The sequence below is a fragment of the Boleophthalmus pectinirostris genome, unplaced genomic scaffold, assembly GCF_026225935.1.
Source record: "Boleophthalmus pectinirostris isolate CB_2022bp ecotype Guang Dong unplaced genomic scaffold, ASM2622593v1 HiC_scaffold_6, whole genome shotgun sequence".
NCBI classification, from domain to species: domain Eukaryota; kingdom Metazoa; phylum Chordata; class Actinopteri; order Gobiiformes; family Gobiidae; genus Boleophthalmus; species Boleophthalmus pectinirostris.
Window position 1 is genome coordinate 29726585 of NW_026571447.1, and position 18095 is coordinate 29744679.

Here is an 18095-nt window from a genome sequence, read left to right on the forward strand (position 1 = left end):
GGTTTAATCCTGGTTTAGTCCTGATTTGGTCCTTGTTTGGTTCTGAATTAGTCCCGGTTTAATCCTAGTTTAATCCTGGTTTAATCCTGGTTTAGTCCTTGTTTGGTTCTGATTTAGTCCTGGTTTAGTCCTGGTTTAATCCTGGTTTAGTCCTTGTTTGGTTCTGATTTAGTCCTGGTTTAGTCCTTGTTTGGTTCTGATTTAGTCCTGGTTTAATCCTGGTTTAGTCCTGGTTTGGTCCTTGTTTGGTTCTGTTTTAGTCCTGGTTTAGTCCTGGTTTAATCCTGGTTTAGTCCTTGTTTGGTTCTGGTTTAGTCCTGGTTTAGTCCTTGTTTGGTTCTGATTTAGTCCTGGTTTAATCCTGGTTTAGTCCTGTTTGGTCCTTGTTTGGTCCTTGTTTGGTTCTGATTGGGTTCTGGTTTAGTCCTGGTTTAATCCTTGTTTGGTTCTGAGTTAGTCCTGGTTTAATCCTGGTTTAGTCCTGGTTTGGTTCTGATTTAGTCCTGGTTTAGACTTGTTTAATCCTGGTTTAGTCCTTGTTTGGTTCTGATTTGGTCCTGGTTTAGTCCTGGTTTAATCCTGGTTTAGTCCTGGTTTAGTTCTTGTTTGGTTCTTATTTAGTCCTGGTTTAGTCCTGGTTTAGTCCTTGTTTGGTTCTGATTTAGTCCTGGTTTAGTCCTGGTTTAATCCTGGTTTAGTCCTTGTTTGGTTCTGATTTAGTCCTGGTTTAGTCCTGGTTTAATCCTGGTTTAGTCCTTGTTTGGTTCTGATTTAGTCCTGGTTTAGTCCTGGTTTAATCCTGGTTTGGTCCTTGTTTCAGTCTGGTTTGGTCGAGTAACCAAAATGATTTTAATTAAAAGGCTCCTAATTATTTATTTTTTTTAGGTCTTCCTTGATTACATTTGGCTTGAACAATCTCAATTATCAATCTCCCAAATCATCTCCACATCCTTCTCCAAACCCGCCCCGTGTCTGTAGCGTTAGTCCGTGTATTCGTCAGTCCCGTATCACCGTGGAGAGGGAGATAAGCTCGGAGACAGCATGCGGAGATTGACCCAACTGTTCTGCGGCGTTCAGCGTTTTGCCGAAGTGTGGTGCTCTTCTTCATGGTGATGGATGGGGCAGGAAATGACAGCGTAAGTGGTTATTAAAAAGAGGAAATGGAGGCATTTGTAAAAAAGTATGTCTCGATGTGTGTGCAGTGTACATCTGGTGTCACTATGGACCACGTGAAGAAGAAATCTGTCCTTAGTGTTGAGGATTTACTCTTGTTTTAATTGTCCTACATTTAACCCATTTTAGACCTGATTTGGACTTGGTTTAGTCTGGGTTTAGTCCTGGTTTAGTCTTAATTTTGATGTTTGTGAAGTGTGAATGCGAAGAGACTTGGTGCAGAAGTGTGACTAGAGCAGATTTTGAGAGATTGTGAACTGCTTCTGTTGAACGGCTGTTGTCAAAGTAGTTTTTTTTTTTTTATGAGTCTGAGTATTTGCTCAACTTTGTGGTTGTTCCAAATTCAAATCCAAGTGTTTGCACCTGAATGGAGTTTGCACAGTGTGTTGTCTACAGCCCGTCGAGAAGACAAGAGGCTGGTTATGGAGATGTGCTGATGCTCTGTTCTTGTGGTTTACATGTCCCATATTGTGCTTTATTTGGATTTTAAACACCCCTGTGAGAACAAATGAATTAAAATCACAAACACGATTAGCATTTCGCAAAGGTTACAGTTGGTTCAGACTTGCTCACAGTTAAAATGGGAACTTCTCTGGAGTTAAACCTGGTCTAGACCCAGACTAAACCCAAACCAAACTAGTCTAGACTAGGACTACACTCTGCTCACACCAGGACAAAAGCAAAAGTACCCTGAGTACATCCTTAGCGAACAACGTCAGACCGTGTGAGTCTCTTTTGAACAGTTACTTAATGTGAATGTTCGGATCTAATATTTTAAAAGAACCAGATATTTTTCTTTCTATTTTTACACTGATTTACTCTGAACCAACACAAAGATCAATACAGAAACAGAGTATGCAACAAAAGTGAGAGCTTTGTGCACAAAAAAACAAAAACAAAAAACAAAACACATTTGGCATTATAATAAGTTTAAATTATTATTACTTTGTGCAACTTTTTTTTTTTTTAGATTATGCATAATTTGGGTGATCAATAGGTGATCACTAGGGGTGTGCATTGCCATGACTCTGACGATACAATACATATCATGATATGCATGTCACGATTCAATATATCACGATATATCCCGATACTAAAACACAGGACAAATATATATTGAGATTTATCAATAATTACTTCTATTAATACAGTCAACTGCACCTTAACTGAAGTATTATTATATATCACTGAATTTATTTATTTTTTACACCCCAGTGAACACTCTGCCACTCTTAGTTTGAACCATTTAAAACAGATTTTAGCAATTTTCTTCATTTCTCTCTGTGATTTGGTTGTTGTTAAAACGAGTTCTCACATTGGCTTCTGTCATATAAATAACTGGTAAAAGAGCCAGTCTTTTGAACGGCTCTTTGAAGTGAACTGATCCAAAAGATTCAGATACCATAAAAGAGCCAAAAACCCCATTAGTAGACTGTATCTTATTATTAGTTTCGACCATTACTTTTAAAATGCATGGGGTAAAGCTCATATTTGTCTTCTACCAAATCCTTACACCGTGGGACAATTTTTTAACGACGTCTAAAATCAATAGCTTTGCCAATGTCATCCATTCTTATTTGGACAGCTGAGCATTTGTAATTCCTCTAGTTTAACTTCAAATAAACTTCAAGTCTTTATTGGCAACAAATCCGACTGTATAAAATGCTGGATGTGTTAATTGGCATATAGAAAAGTGATTGGACGCTAAACACGATGATTGCCTGGTGAAGATTTGGCTTGGTCCTGGTTTAATCCTTGTTTGGTTCTGGTTTAGTTCTGGTTTGGTCCTGGTTTGGTCCTCGTTTCAGTCTGGTTTGGTCTTGGTTTAGTCCTGTTATGGTCCTGGTTTAGTCCTGATCTTGTTTAGGGCTGCTCGATTATGGAAAAAAATCATTATCTCGATTATTCAAACGGTTATTTTTTAGTGACACGATGCGTTTATCCAGTTATTGATAATTTACGCAAAACTTTCAAATTGAAAATAGATGCGATGCGATGTATAAAACAGAAAATGAATAAAATACACTTGGGATAAGGGATAGAAAAACATAAATGTATCCAAAATAAACTATATATCCAGCTGTTCTACAATCTCTATATTAAAAAAAATAAAATAAACATACTTATTTATATAAAAAATATCAAAAAATAAACTTTGTTAAGCTTTAAATCGTTTCAACCCAACACAAACAACTTCAAAACAAATCAAAATCTCGATCAAAATTCAATTAATTGCACAGCCTTAGTTCAGTTTAGGTTAGTTTAGTTTAGTTTCTAGTCATTGTTTAGTGTGAGTTTAGTGTGGAAATGTGAGTGCATTTGTAGTGAAGAATATTTATTTATTTTATTTAGTAAAATGGTCAAAACAAGCCTAGAGAGGATTTTAAAAACACATGGGAGCTTTATGATGACATTATACACTAGGCTAACGTGTTCCAGTGGAGCTCTGAAGAAGGAGTCAGACTAAATACTGTACACTAGAAAATCTGTGAATAAAACAAAACACAACTCCAGATGTTAATGATGAGGATGCCTAATATTCTTGGAGCCTATTGTTTAAAAGTGAGCTGGAGTCTGAATGCAGAATGTTGACCTGGTTTATGGTTAATATCTTTGTAATTACTGAGCCTTTCCACGTGAAACAATCAATGTCTTCTCTGTCAGTATAAATACAAAATGTAAATTATTATTTTTCACATTATCTTCAGAATGAGGTGTCATTATATAGCCCCAAAGACATGATTAAAGTGCCTATGACAAGTTAGGTCAGTTATATTTAAGATATTTAATGCAAAAACTTTCACACTTGTTTTCCCAATTTGGCCATTTTTTAAGTCTAAAATTGTACTCTCTGGTTGGAAATCGTGAAATCATACGCTAATCTACACAGAAATCATTGTCTCACAAATACAAATAAGAAAACACCTTTATTTTGTTGAAATTGTGTTTAAAGTGTCAGAATTTCTTGTATAAATTGTGCTGAACGTTTGGACAGAATTCTCTCTAGTGTCATCAGTATGTTTTTGAACTCTCTACTTCCTGTAATTTTCAACATATTTTTTGACTTTTCTTCACAAATTTCTTCTTGATTGAGTTCTCACCAAATTAAATCAAAATTAATCATACAAGCAATCGTACAAATCTGTCATACGAACTTTAAATGTGCACTGTGTGAACTACATAGACCATGATCCTTTGCTCCATTACAGTTCAGACTACATGAAAAGAAATACAGAAGAATCAGAATTTTTAAGGATGTTTAATTCTTAATTTAGAAGTCATGTTAAGGCATTTTAAAAGGAAAAAGTTGCATTTCTAGAATTTTGTTATCGTGTATGAAAATATCGCAATAAATATCGTACCGTGGGATGTATATCGTGAAAAAAATCGTGTAGAGAGATTTGAATATCGTTACATCCCTCCTCTCCACAAATCAGACCTTAACTTGGTAAGATAAGAAGGTTTAAGATCACACTGTGAAACATTCCAGGACCATCCACCAGAAAAGTTACACAATGCACCTTTAATTTCATTTAAACTATAAGATTAATATGACAAGTTTGTGGAGCCAATCCTCAACAAATAATAAGGTTGAACGTTTGTGGATCATGTACTTTCTTTCAAATAGTAGCGATGTAATGAATCAAATCTGTCGATACATTTTTTTCACGATTATACTACATCCCATGGTATAATATTTATTGCGATATTTTGTTGACACTAACAAAATTGTGACTTTTTCCTTTTAAAATGCCTTGACAAGACTTTCGTTCTGTCATAAACCAAAGAATTAAGATTAAAATGTGCTTAAAAATTATGATTCTTATTATTATTTGTATTACTTTTCATGTATTCTGCACTGTAATGGAGCAAAGGATCATGGTATATGTAGTTCACTCAGTTTTTTTTTTGCTATTGCTGCACCAAAACAATGAATTTAAGCAAAGAGACTTGTAATTCGATATGCTGTATTAGTGTGAGACTTTTTACGATACGATATCATGATATTTCATTCATATTTATTGTTGTATTCTTATCAGATAGTAAAACTCCCACATAGTTACATACTTTAGGTCTCTGCAATGCACATCTGAAATTATGACAATCAAATTCTCCAACGTGAACGCAACAAAATGTGCCAAAATGTCAGTTTAGCGCAGACCATTGTGCGCGTCTCTATACAAATACCTCTTTGTCTCGCGAGTTTCAAAACCGTCTCCTCAATGAAACAGACAGAACGGCGGTACAGCTGCTCTGACTCTGGGACGTGCTTAATTTGTTCTCCATTCAGGTTGTAAGCTTCTATTATTCCAAGTGGACATTTTTTGAATCTCAGCTTTCTTTAATCCCTCGGCAGGTTATTAGGAAGTGGATGCTCGCTTTTCAATTATTTAACACAAGTTTCAATCAAACCCAGTAAGTGACGGCTCCTTTCCCGTCTCTTCGTAGCCGGGCCCTGTGAAGTAAAATGCCATTTAGTTAACGATGTGGCGGATTCTCTATTAAAAACACACATGCGGAGACGGCCGTTTGCGTATTTTGCACTTAGCGTTGATAGGAAATAGCGGGGAAATCGATGCCTGGCAGAAGCGTTTGTGTGTCTCAGAGAAGAGAGAAGATGGGGCTGGACGACGAGGAGGCGAGTGAGCGAGCGTGCGGAAAACCGGTGACCTTGTGGTTTGAGGTCTCCGCGCAGATGTCAGTTTACGGGAGCTCGTATGTGACAATCCAGCGACACAATGATACTGCTGTACTCATACCACGCTGACAAAGGAAACGCAGCCAGTGTGACTTGGGGGCATTCAGGCATGAGACAGTTAGACAGTGCAAATTAACGCCAAGGAACAAGCTTTATTATGTTATTATCTAATTGCATTGTGTTACCAAGTCAAATGAGCCCCATTCATACTTATTATAATGAGACGAATTGATGAGATACTTTCATTTGTTACGCCAAAAACATGGATTTTTGGATTATTGCTGTTGGGAGCCGTGTGCAGACGTGACAATGGGGGTCCTGACATCCTCTCATTACCCAGCAGCACCTCTCTAATCTACTCTTTGGGCTTCGATTCCTCCTCCTCTCCCTCTTCTCCTGTCCTCCTCCTCTCCTCCGTCTCTCCTCGTCCTGTCCTCGATCTTCTCTACGCCTCCCCTCTTCTTCTTCTTCGTGCTTTTTCTCTACTTACTCTCTGTTTTGTCTCCTCTTCCTTTCTTTTTCCTTTTGTCTTTCTTCCCATGTTCCTCTCTTCTGCGTCTTCTCCTCTCTTCTTCCTGTCCTCCTCCTCTTGCCTTTGTTCTCCTCTACTCCTCCCCTCTTCGTTCCCATGCTATCCTCTCTTCTTCCTCTTCCCTTTCTCTCTTCTTTGTCTTCTGTTCCCCTCCTGCCTTCTCTTCTTCCTCTCTTCTTCCTCTTCTTGTCTTCATTCCTCTTCCCTTTCTCCAACTCTCTTCTTCTTCTCTTTCTCTCTTCTTTGTCTCCTCTTCGTCTTCTCATCCTCCTCTCTTCCTCTCTTTCTCATCTCCTCTTCCCCTCCTGTCCCTCTTCTCTTCCTGTCCTCCTCTCATCGTTTTCTCTTCTTTCTCCTTCACCATTCTTCCCATGTTCCTCTCTTCTTTGTCTCTTCCTCTTCTTCCTCTTCCACTACTCCTCTTGTCTTCATTCTCCTCTACTCCTCCCTTCTTCATCATGCTGTCTCTCTACTTCCTCTCCGCTTTGTCTCCTCTTCCTCTTTTTCCTCTCCATTTCCTTCCCCCTTTCTTTCCGTGTTCTTCTCTTCTGCATCTTATCCCCTTTTCCTCTCTTCTTCCTCTCCTCCTCCTCTTGTCTTTGTTCTCCTCAACTCCTCCCCTCTTTTTCTTCTTCATGCTTTCTCTCCAGTTTCTCTCCTCTTCCTTTCCTTTTCCTCTCTTTCCTTCTCCCTTCCTTCTCATGTTCCTCTCCTCTGCATCTCTTCTTCCTCTCTTCTGCGTCTTCTCCTCATCCCCCTTTCCTCTCTTCTTCCTCTCTTCTGCGTCTCTTCCTCCCCTCTTCCACTCCTCCTCTTCTTGTCTTCGTTCTCCTCTACTCCTCCCCCTTCTTCCTCATGTTCTCCTCTTCCTTTTCTGCTCCTCTCTTCTTCCTCTCCTCTTTCTGTCCACTTCCTCTCTTCATCGTTTTCTTTTCCTCTTTTGTTCTTCTCTTTTTCCTCCTCTCTTTCTTCCCATGTTCCTCTCTTCTGCCTCTCCGCTCTGTCTCCACTTCTTCTCTTCTTCCTCTACTCCTTCGCTCTTCTTCCTTATGCTTTCCTCTTCCCTTTCTCTCTTCTTTCTCTCTTCTTCTTCTCTTTTTTGTCTCTTCTTCCCCTCCTGTCTCTCTCCTCTTCCTCTCTTTTATCTCTTCCTGTCCTGCTCTCACTGTCCTCTCTTCTTTTTCCTCCTCTTCCTCCCCTCTGCTCTCATCCCTCTTCACCGTCTCCTCTTCCTCTCCTTTTCCTCTTCTGTTCCTCTCTTTTTCATTACCACTTTCTTCCCATGTTCCTCTCTTAAGCGTTTCCTCTTCGTCCCCTCTTCCTCTCTTCTTCTTCCTAATGATCTCTTCCCTTTCTCTCTGCTGTGTCTCCTTTTTCTCCCCTCTTCCTCTTTTTTCCTCTCATCTTCCTCTCTGCTTCCTCTTCCTTCTCTTCTCTTTCTGCCCTGCTCTAATCATCCTCTCTTCTTTCTCCTCCTCTTCCTCCGCTCTGCTCTCATCTTCTTCCGTCGTCCTCTCCTCCTCATATCCTCTTCCCGTTTGCTTCCTCCCCTCTGCCTATCCTCTTCATCTCTTCTTCCTCTTCTTCTCTTCTCTTCTCTTCTCTTCCTGCCCTTCTTTCACCATCCTCTCTTCTTTCTCCTCCTCTTCCTCTCCTCTGCCTCTTCCTGCTCTCTTTCTCATCTTCATATCCTCTTCCCCTCTGCTTCCTCCCTTTTCCTTATCCTCTTTACCTCTTCTTCCTCTCTTCTTCGTCTCCTCACTTCTTTTTCCTCCTCTTCCTCGTGTGGCTCAAGCTGCACAGACCCGGAGTGCAGTGCCCTGGTGGTGGGGCAGGTGGACGACTTTGGGGCAGTGTGGACCTTGGGCAGGACTGAGGGAGGGGCAGTTAGTCCAGCTCCAGTGTGAGGGGCAGTTAGTCCAGCTCCAGTGTGAGGGGCAGTTAGTCCAGCTCCAGTGTGAGGGGCAGTTAGTCCAGCTCCAGTGTGAGGGGCAGTTAGTCCAGCTCCAGTGTGAGGGGCAGTTAGTCCAGCTCCAGTGTGAGGGGCAGTTAGTCCAGCTCCAGTGTGAGGGCAGTTAGTCCAGCTCCAGTGTGAGGGGCAGTTAATCCAGCTCCAGTGTGAGGGGCAGTTAGTCCAGCTCCAGTGTGAGGGGCAGTTAGTCCAGCTCCAGTGTGAGGGCAGTTAGTCCAGCTCCAGTGTGAGGGGAGTAGTCCAGCTCCAGTGTGAGGGGCAGTTAGTCCAGCTCCAGTGTGAGGGGCAGTTAGTCCAGCTCCAGTGTGAGGGGCAGTTAGTCCAGCCCAGTGTGAGGGGCCCAGTTAGTCCAGCTCCAGTGTGAGGGGCAGTTAGTCCAGCTCCAGTGTGAGGGCAAATAGTCCAGCTCCAGTCCAGTGTGAGGGCAGTAAGTCCAGCTCCAGTGTGAGGGACAAATAGTCCAGCTCCAGTGTGAGGGGCAGTTAGTCCAGCCCAGTGTGAGGGGCAGTTAGTCCAGCTCCAGTGTGAGGGGCAGTTAGTCCAGACCCAGTGTGAGGGGCAGTTAGTCCAGCTCCAGTGTGAGGGGCAGTTAGTCCAGACCCAGTGTGAGGGGCAAATAGTCCAGCTCCAGTGTGAGGGGCAGTTAATCCAGCTCCAGTGTGAGGGGCAGTTAGTCCAGCTCCAGTGTGAGGGGCAGTTAGTCGTTCATCTGTAGGGCCGTGAGGGGCAGGATCATATGACTTTGTGGGGTGTGTGATTGCACAGTTTCGCATATTTTTAAGTGACAAAACTGTATTGTTAAAAGTCAAAGTCTCCTAATCCTCTCCCTTTCCTCTCCTCTTTCTCTCTTCTTTCTCTCCTCTTCCTCTTCCTCTCCTGTCCCTCTCTTCCTCCTCCTCTCGTCCCCTCCTCTCCTCCTGCCTCTTTTGCACCTCACTATCCCCTCTTCTGCTCCTTCTAATCTTTCTCTGCTTTCCTTCTCCTCCTCTCCTCCTTCCTTGGCTCTCCTCCTCCTCCTCCTCTCCTCCCCTGTCCCTCTTCCTCCCCTCTCCCTCTCCCTCTTCCTCTTCCTCTTCCTCTCAGTCACGCGGTGCATTATTTCCTGTGCTGGCCTGATCCTGCAGTGTTTTTAGCACAGGGTGACACCAGTGTTCCTCGCACCTCTGCACGAGCGAGAGGGGCCAGATGTGCTGTGAAGCCGCACATTCACACACTGCAAAAAATAAATATGGAGTGGCTTCAAATTACACCAGTTCAGTGTTAATTAAAGTGCACTACGTAACTTTTCATGCTTGTCTCCATGGAGATGTTATTGCTATTGTACAGTATTAACAATTGTATATATGTTTCATTGGTCAAAAATATAATGAAAAAGATGGATTCTTACTAGGATTTTGTCATCTCTCCACTGAAATGACCTGAAACTTGTCGCCATGGAGACAGACAAGTTTAATGCCAGCTCTGGAACATTTCAGGCAACACAGTAACTTAATCTACCTGAAAAGAAACTGCTTGCAGATCTTTGCCAGGAAATAGTGAGTTAGGGCTGCAATTTCTTTTCTTCTATTGACTGTGGATTCAGTAAATGTTCTTAACAAATAAAAATGGTGTTCGATCTTAATTTCATGAACATACTTTTAATCAGTGCCAAGAAGGAGTACAAATTATCCTTCCAGAGTCTGAAGCTCTTACTTTTACAGACAGAGGACTGGCTGGAGACCTCTCTTTGAAAAATGACCACAGCTTCTCATTGACAACTTGAATCATTTGGCTTTCAATTCTATTAAGATTTGATAAATTGCACAGTGCATCTTCAAATTTTAAAATAAGTTTGTGAATTAGATAAGTAAGGCTTGAAATAAGATGCAGTATTGACTTGGTTGCATTCACTCTTGTCCTTGTTTGGTCCTGGCTTTGTCCTGATTTAGTCCTGATGTAGACTTGGTTTGGTCCTGTTCTAGTCCAGGTTGAGTCTCAGTTTTTTGGAGTGTGCAAGTGTGACAGAAACATCTTGAAACAAATCAAATAGTCTAGGTTCAGCAGGTCAGTACATCTAAACAACTCAAACCTAAATCCTAAAATGAAGGATCTGAAATCAACTACAGTGGTCCCTCGTTTATCACAGGGGGTTACGTTCTAAAAATAACCCTCAATAGGCGAAATCCGCAAAGTAGTCAGCTTTATTATTATATCAGTTTTAAGACTGTAAAACCCCTCACCACACACTTATACACTTTTCTCAGCCAGGACAGTTAACCCTTTTTGCATTCTTCTTAAAACTTATTTCAGCTATTAGGGCTGGGTATCATTAAGAAGTTGTCGATACGATACATATCTCGATACAGTGCACTTTCAGTTCAGTACGATATATTTCAAATCGATTCAATATGGTTTAATAAAAAATAAAGGCTAAATCATGGCTGTGATACTAAAAGTCTTTGTTAAACCACTTCTTGTGCAAAGTTCAAATGAAACACAAACATTTTAATCATCAAAACAGTGAAAATGTCAAATGTGTTGCATAAACAAGTTTCCTTCCTCTGAACAAGCAACAAAACTGTAGCGCTGTAATAAAATAATGTAGTAAAATATAAATTATACCAAAAAATACTCTTGGTGATATATCGATACAGCAGTCCTGGATATTGAAACTGTATCGTCATATTAAACGATACAATACATCGATTTTTTGATATTTTTGCTCGCCTCTAGCTGCTATCATCCTTATGTTATTTTCCTCCTTCTTTATGTAATAAACCGAAGATTAATTTATCCTGTAATGGCTTCCTACAGCCGCAGCATGTCCAGAAGTCCAACTTTTTGTGCAATGGTTTGCATCTTCCTCTGCCTTTTACGTGCGACCGCAGGAGCCTTTGTCGGTGCAGAGCATTTTGTCGACATTGTGGGTTTTGTAGAGAAGAAAACTTGCAAAGATGCAGCACTTCAGAATCACATGGCACGGCGGAGATTGATTGACAATGATCTACAGTCCCTTAACCAATCAGGACACAATTGCACAAAAAATAAATAAAAAATCCGCGAAACATTGAGTCCATGAAAGTTGAACCGCATTATAGTGAGGGACGTAATTTCAACTTAGACTGCGCTTGTGTTCTAAAATATGTTGATGCCATATTTTCAGATGGAGAAGAGGGGCCTATATAACTATTATAACTATAATTCTCTGTTTTTGAAAGAAATATAAAAAATTATGATCCACAAATATTGAACCTTATCTGTATTTATTTGAGATTGGCTCCATAAAAGTGTCACATTAATAACCTTATGTCTTAAAGTCATTTCAACTCACAACGTTTTTGGAGTTTTTGGAACACTGACACCAGTTTTTGAAGATATTGTGAATAAATAATCTGACTTTTGTTTATTTATGCTCACAGGGAAGAGGTTCAATAAAAAAAAAAAAATCTTCTGTTTCCTGTGAATAGGCCCAGTAATTACAAAGATATCAACTCTAAACCAGGTCAAAACATCTGCAATCTGACACTTATACAGCAAATTCCACCAGTAAAATCATCCCTGTCCTCCAGCTTCAGCTCAGCCTATTTCCGTGGTCCTTTTTTGCAGTGCACATTGTTATGCAGTGTTACTTCTTAAGGAGACAGGATCGGGTTTGACTTCTGTTTAAGCGACACGTGGTATTTGCAACTGAGAGACTGGCTTCACTGCTGCTAAAAATATTTTCAGCATATTTTTGTGGGCACATTTATACAAAGTGTCTGTGTGACCTTGTGAATAGCGTTGGGTATTTATGCAGTGCACTTGGATGTAATGTGTTCTCCGTATGGGTGAAGTTTATACTGTATTTTAATGTAGGGCACGGCAGAGGTGGCTGGTGTTCAAATGGCTGTTCCAAATATTAACAAGGTACTTCACTTTACAGTCGCTTATTGTTGTAATGAATCAAAATTGTGGTCAAGGTTTAGTTCAGATTTGTTCTTGTTAATTTCCTCCTTTAACATAACCAGAGGCACTTAACATTCACTTCTTACATTTCTGATGGCTTAAAAAGTATTGGTTATTTACAATTTAAAAAAAAAAAAAAAAAAGATCCACTTCTATTCTTGTCAGACAGAATTTTGTTTACCTGCTCTGCATGTTTTGACTCCTTCCTGTAGCCTTCCTCTGTATCGTCACGTGATGGTGTAGTGAAGGTGTAAGTGAAGGTGTAGTGATGGTGTAGTGAAGGTGTAAGTGAAGGTGTAGTGATGGTGTAGTGAAGGTGTAGTGATGGTGTAGTGAAGGTGTAAGTGAAGGTGTAGTGATGGTGTAGTGAAGTGTAAGTGATTGTGTAAGTGATGGTGTAAGTGATGGTGTAAGTGAAGGTGTAGTGATGGTGTAAGTGAAGGTGTAGTGAAGGTGTAGTGATGGTGTAAGTGAAGGTGTAGTGAAGGTGTAAGTGAAGGTGTAGTGATGGTGTAAGTGAAGGTGTAGTGAAGGTGTAGTGTGTGAAGTGTGTAAGTGAAGTGTGTAAGTGTAAGTGTGTAAGTGATGGTGTAAGTGAAGGTGTAGTGAAGGTGTAATGGTGTAAGTGAAGGTGTAAGTGATGTGTAAGTGAAGTGGTGTAAGTGATGGTGTAAGTGATGGTGTAGTGAATGGTGTGTGGTGAAGTGAAGTGGTGTAAGTGATGGTGTAAGTGGGTGTAGTGATGGTGTAAGTGATGGTGTAAGTGATGGTGTAGTGAATGTGTGTAGTGATGGTGTAGTGAATGTGTAGTGATGGTGTAAGTGAATGTGTAAGTGTGTGGTGTAGTGAATGTGTAGTGATGGTGTAGTGATGTGTAGTGATGGTGTAGTGAATGTGTAAGTGATGTGTAGTGAGTGTAGTGATGGTGTAGTGAATGTGTAGTGATGTGTAGTGAAGTGTAAGTGATGGTGTAAGTGAAGGTGTAAGTGATGGTGTAAGTGATGGTGTAGTGAAGGTGTAAGTGATGGTGTAAGTGATGGTGTAAGTGATGGTGTAGTGAAGGTGTAAGTGAAGGTGTAAGTGATGGTGTAAGTGATGGTGTAGTGATGGTGTAAGTGATGGTGTAAGTGAATGTGTAGTGATGGTGTAAGTGAAGGTGTAGTGATGGTGTAAGTGAAGGTGTAAGTGAAGTGTAAGTGAAGGTGTAAGTGAAGGTGTAGTGATGGTGTAAGTGATGGTGTAAGTGATGGTGTAGTGAATGGTGTAAGTGATGGTGGTGTAGTGAATGTGTAGTGAAGTGTGTAAGTGATGTGTAAGTGATGGTGTAAGTGATGGTGTAAGTGATGGTGTAAGTGATGGTGTAAGTGATGGTGTAGTGATGGTGTAAGTGATGGTGTAAGTGAAGGTGTAGTGATGGTGTAAGTGAAGGTGTAGTGATGGTGTAAGTGAAGGTGTAAGTGAAGTGAAGTGAAGTGTAAGTGATGGTGTAAGTGATGGTGTAAGTGATGGTGTAAGTGATGGTGTAAGTGAAGTGTAAGTGATGGTGTAGTGATGGTGTAGTGATGGTGTAAGTGATGGTGTAAGTGAAGGTGAAGTGATGGTGTAAGTGATGGTGTAAGTGATGGTGTAAGTGAAGGTGTAAGTGATGGTGTAGTGAATGTGTAGTGATGGTGTAGTGAATGTGTAGTGATGGTGTAGTGAATGTGTAGTGATGGTGTAGTGAATGTGTAGTGATGGTGTAGTGAATGTGTAGTGATGGTGTAAGTGATGGTGTAAGTGATGGTGTAGTGATGGTGTAAGTGATGTGTAAGTGATGGTGTAAGTGATGGTGTAGTGATGGTGTAAGTGATGGTGTAAGTGATGGTGTAAGTGAAGTGTAGTGTAAGTGATGGTGTAAGTGATGGTGTAGTGATGGTGTAAGTGATGTGTAAGTGAAGGTGTAGTGATGGTGTAAGTGATGGTGTAAGTGATGGTGTAAGTGATGGTGTAAGTGATGGTGTAAGTGATGTGTAGTGATGGTGTAAGTGATGGTGTAAGTGATGGTGTAAGTGAAGGTGTAAGTGATGGTGTAAGTGATGGTGTAAGTGAAGGTGTAAGTGAAGGTGTAAGTGATGGTGTAAGTGTGTAAGTGGGTGTAAGTGATGGTGTAAGTGATGGTGTAAGTGAAGGTGTAAGTGAAGTGTGTGATGTAAGTGATGGTGTAAGTGATGGTGTAAGTGATGGTGTAAGTGATGGTGTAAGTGATGGTGTAAGTGATGGTGTAGTGATGGTGTAAGTGATGGTGTAAGTGATGGTGTAAGTGAATGTGTAGTGATGGTGTAGTGAAATGTGTAGTGAATGTGGTGTAAGTGAAGTGGTGTAAGTGATGGTGTAGTGATGGTGTAAGTGAAGGTGTAAGTGAAGGTGTAAGTGATGGTGTAAGTGATGGTGTAAGTGATGGTGTAAGTGATGGTGTAAGTGATGGTGTAGTGATGTGTATGTGTGGTGTAAGTGAAGTGTGTAAGTGATGGTGTAGTGAATGGTGTAGTGATGGTGTAAGTGAATGTGTAGTGATGGTGTAGTGAATGTGTAGTGATGGTGTAGTGAATGTGTAGTGATGTGTAGTGAATGTGTAGTGATGGTGTAATGAATGTGTAGTGATGGTGTAAGTGATGGTGTAAGTGATGGTGTAAGTGATGGTGTAAGTGATGGTGTAAGTGATGGTGTAGTGAATGTGTAGTGATGGTGTAGTGAATGTGTAGTGATGGTGTAAGTGAAGGTGTAAGTGATGGTGTAAGTGATGGTGTAGTGATGGTGTAAGTGAAGTGTGTAGTGATGGTGTAGTGAAGTGTGTAAGTGTGGTGTAAGTGAAGGTGTAGTGATGGTGTAAGTGATGGTGTAAGTGATGGTGTAAGTGATGGTGTAAGTGAAGTGATGTGTAAGTGTGTAGTGATGGTGTAAGTGATGTGTAAGTGATGATGTGTAAGTGAATGTGTAGTGATGGTGTAGTGATGTGTAGTGATGGTGTAGTGAATGTGTAAGTGATGGTGTAAGTGAAGGTGTAGTGATGGTGTAAGTGATGGTGTAAGTGATGGTGTAGTGAAGGTGTAGTGATGGTGTAAGTGATGGTGTAAGTGATGGTGTAAGTGAAGGTGTAGTGATGGTGTAGTGAAGGTGTAGTGATGGTGCAGTATAGCAACAAATGTTGACAATTAACTTTATATATTTTTCTAATTAATTATCCAGGTGTTTTAATTCACAAGAGATTGGTGTGTAGCTTTATTGGGGTCTAATTGTAAATGTATTATTTTTCCCTGCTGTGACTGGATCATTACTCTTGAGAGGTCAGTCCCTTTACTTGTATAAGGAAAGCGGAAGGAGCTGTCCTCATACCTGAGGAAGGTCTGAGTGACCGAAACGTCGTACCAATAAAAGAAAAATCAAGAGTGAGACAGTGTGCAGGAGTTTTCTTTAAAAACAGTGATGTATAAAACATAAAATTAATAAAATATGCTTTGAACATGAAATAAGACATAGAAAAACATAAATGTGTCCAAAATAAACTATATGTCCAGCTGTTCTACAAACTCTATATTGAAAAAAATTATAATAAATTAATAAAATAAAAAATATCCCAAAATAAACTTTGCTAAGCTTTATCGTTTCAACTTTATTATATGAGTTTGGAGATCGTTTGACACACAAAAAATTACCTTATGGTTTAGTGATGTTCCTGCCAGAGAGTAGAGGCATCTCAACATAAACTTTGTTAAGCTTTAAATCGTTTCAACTCGATTATATGAGTTTGGAGAGTCCAGAATCACGATCAAAATTTGATTAATTGCCTTATGGTGTAGTGATGTGCATGTCAGAGAGTAGAGGAAGCTTACGCCTCCTACTGTCTGGCAAAGCCTACACCTTGTCCAGGACTACATCCCGTGTGCATGATAAGGTGTATGCTCCTTCGTCACGGTTTATGCTCATCATTATCTGTTTGTGGATCTCGATGGCCTCTCTGATCCAGCGCTGGTGTCTGTTGTGTTCAGCGTGGACGACCCTGGCACCGTCCCAGTCCATGATGAGGTTTTGTCTCTTGCAGTGGTCGGCTTTGGCTGGTTTCAGATTTTCCTGATGCTTTTTCTTTTATTGCTCTTGTTAATGTATTAGCCAGTAGAGGACGTGTTTGTCTCCATAGAGATGTCCTTGCTTTGCTTAGAAAGTTCCTCAGTATAGCATTAAACGTATTAATTTACATGGAGAAAAGAGACATCACCAGGCCAAGTTATATGTTAAATCTGTGGAGAAGCACGTTTTCAAGGTATTGTCTTGTGTTTTCTCTGTAATTGAATAAATACAAGATATGTTTAAAGCCATATACATTGTGGAACATTTCAGGCAAAAAGCTATAATATCTCCATGGAGACAAGCTAGAGTTATAGGTCTTCAGTCATTAGGCAGTGGAAGTGTCTTAATTAACCAGCATTTTATCTTTATTTGATTGATTTTAAAGGAATCATTTGGAGAACAGCAGAAAGAAAAGAGCGTGGAGTGAGTTAAGCTGGACATCTGGGAATTAATTATGAATTTATGCAGCATTTTTACATGCAAATGTGCAAATGTAGTACTTTTTCTTATCAGTGCACTATATATTTTTGTATCATAGGGTTAGCTTTGAGATTTTTGGTAATGCCACAACACGTTTTAGTCGACTAAACCAGTGTTTCCCAAACTTTATTTTTAAATACAAGGTTTGTGTATTGTAAAAGTGACAAAACTTTGTGACCCAAATCAATAAACATTATTCATAAATCACAAAATAAAGGTGGATTTGACCATTATTGAACATTAATGAGGATATTTTATTGTTGACTGAGTGATCGTGTTTCTCTGAAGAATTAGTAAAAACACTAATTGAACAGTAATAAAAGGATGCATAAGTCGCCAATTTGGACATTAAACATAGCCCATTTCTTTTTCTTTTCAACATTTAATTGAAACAGCAATATTGGAACAAAATAGTCAATAAAATAATTACAAAAAGATTAGAAATTATTCAAAATTCTTTAATGTCTTATAATTTCAACATGGGGAAATGTGTCAGAACCGTTTGTTAGTCGACTACAGCTCTAGGACGAACACTCCCAGCAGAAAAGTTACACAGTGCAGCTTTAAATACACTGTTCCTCACACCAGTTGAATCCATCGTGCCGTTTAGAGTCAAATGCATGTGTGTACGTTTACGGAGCTTCTTCTTCTCCCTTTTCGCTGGTGTGAGGATGTAGCAGGGAGTCCCACCTTCCTCTCCTGCAGGCCTGTCGTGTCTGCTCCTTTTCATCTTGCTCTTTTAATTAGTGACTGATTTAGATCTTGCTAGGTGATCCGAGTGTCTAGCCAATCAATGAGGAAATTAATGGAAGCGCTGGTGCAGGCAGGGCATGGCATAATTGTGAGCTGCAGTTACATCTCGGGATGCTAACGGGTCACGATCAATATATATTTATTGTTTAAATATTTGGGTTTTTGCGTAATTCTATTTAAATGTACAGTTTCTCAGAGTTATCCGCTCGGTCTAATCACATCTACAGAAATATCTCTTCCAATTTGTTCCAGGTTTCAAGCTCAAAGTATTTTTTTTCTTTAGTTCATTATGTAAATTGGCCTGTGCAACCGCGTGTTTATTCTTAGATGATTGCGTTGCATTGATGGCTCCAGCTCCTTCCCCCCCCAAAGCCTTGTGAATTTCTGGATGAGCAGTGAGATATATTCAGATTAAAACAAACATAATAAGTTAATTGCTTCAGGTTATGCGCAGTAAG

The 18095-nt window shown here is 40.1% G+C and overlaps 1 pseudogene; it reads right to left on the reverse strand.

The window, feature by feature from the left end:
• Positions 1-6503: 6503 nt before the first annotated feature.
• LOC129411814 (uncharacterized) lies at positions 6504-7987 on the reverse strand (annotated as a pseudogene).
• Between the last annotated feature and the right edge of the window lie 10108 nt (positions 7988-18095).